The sequence below is a fragment of the Procambarus clarkii genome, chromosome 73 (genome assembly GCF_040958095.1).
Source record: "Procambarus clarkii isolate CNS0578487 chromosome 73, FALCON_Pclarkii_2.0, whole genome shotgun sequence".
Taxonomy (NCBI): domain Eukaryota; kingdom Metazoa; phylum Arthropoda; class Malacostraca; order Decapoda; family Cambaridae; genus Procambarus; species Procambarus clarkii.
The window spans coordinates 25,238,136-25,240,124 of NC_091222.1; positions in this window are offsets into that span (position 1 = coordinate 25,238,136).

Here is a 1,989-nt window from a genome sequence, read left to right on the forward strand (position 1 = left end):
AAAACGGGAGTATTGGAGGGTGTGGCTAACTTGACCAAACAGGTATATAGAGCTTGCTCAATCGCCAATAATCTGGTTCCAAACTCTGTTTTTTTTCCCCCAAGGATTCAGAGGTGACTATCCTGTAGCCTTATGTAACGCTACGGAGGATGTAACAAGTGATTTGTATTGTAATTATTAGTCTATGATTGGTCTATATATCCCTCGTAATGAATTCAGTTCAGCTAGTGAGACCAGAGATATCTTGAGGTTATCTTGAGATGATTTCGGGGCTTTAGTGTCCCCGCGGCCCGGTCCTCGACCAGGCCTCCACCCTCAGGAAGCAGCCCGTGACAGCCGACTATCACCCAGGTACCTATTTTACTGCTAGGTAACAGGGGCATAGGGTGAAAGAAACTCTGCCCATTGTTTCTCGCCGGCGCCCGGGATCGAACCCGGGACCACAGGATCACAAGTCCAGCGTGCTGTCCGCTCGGTCCTCGGCTGGGGACCTGGGGGTTGGTCAGAGAGACCTGCTCACTGACCAAAGCAGGGCTCAGGTTAGCTAGACTGTCTTGGCTACGTGCTCAACCGGCTGTAATGTTAATCTGACGAGGCTCAGCGCGATCTTTCACGCTTAATAACTTGTACCGTTAAGCTGTTGCATAAACTGATAGTCGAAACTAATAGGTGATCCCCATCATGGTGAGCATTATGAAACTGTTTCTTTAGTCACTTCCCTCTCTCTTTAGCCCCTTTCCACAACCCAAGCCAGTCGGAGCCTCGGGGAGCCGAGCGGACAGCACGCTGGACTTGTGATCCTGTAGTCCCAAATTCGATCCCGGGTGCCGGCGAGAAACAAGGGGCAGAGTTTCTTTCACCCTATGTCCCTGTTACCTAGCAGTAAAATAGGTACCTGGGTGTTAGTCAGCTGTCACGGGCTGCTTCCTGGGGGTGGAGGCCTGGTCGAGGACCGGGCTGCGGGGACACTAAAGCCCCGAAATCATCTCAAGATAACCAAGATAACCCATTGCCCCTCTTCCCTCTCGCACTTCTTAAACTCTCCTCCTTTCCTCTCTCGGGAAGTGCCACATTACGTACAGCAAAGTCGCAAAACTCTATGGAAAATGAAACCACACTTTGACTTCATAGGATTAGTTGGGAGTCACATTAGGAGCTGACACACTTTAAAAAAGCATATGGAGGTCGACTATGGTCCGCCTGTGACACTCCCAATGCAGTCGCAAATCACCATGCAAAGTTGAGTAAGACTAGCCCTATGCGTCTGGCCTGCAACAAGCAAATAAACAGATATGCACTGCATGAAGTGCATGCAGTTATATCTCTCATCTTGGCCTGAAGTGTATGCAGTTATATCTCTCATCTTGGCGTGAAGTACATGCAGTTATATATCTCATCTTGGCGTGAAGTACATGGTTATATCTCTCATCTTGGCGTGAAGTACATGCAGTTATATCTCTCATCTTGGCGTGAAGTGCATGCAGTTATATCTCCCATCTTTGCCTGAAGTACATGGTTATATCTCTCATCTTGGCCTGAAGTACATGGTTATATCTCTCATCTTGGCCTGAAGTACATGGTTATATCTCTCATCTTTGCCTGAAGTGCATGCAGTTATATCTCTCATCTTGGCCTGAAGTGAATGCAGTTATATATCTCATCTTGGCCTGAAGTGAATGCAGTTATCTCATCTTGGCCTGAAGTGAATGCAGTTATATCTCTCATCTTGGCGTGAAGTACATGGTTATATCTCTCATCTTGGCGTGAAGTACATGGTTATATCTCTCATCTTGGCGTGAAGTACATGGTTATATCTCTCATCTTGGCCTGAAGTACATGGTTATATCACTCATCTTGGCCTGAAGTACATGGTTATATCTCTCATCTTGGCGTGAAGTACATGGTTATATCTCTCATCTTGGCGTGAAGTACATGGTTATCTCTCTCATCTTGGCCTGAAGTACAGTCATCTCTCATCTTCCCCTGTAT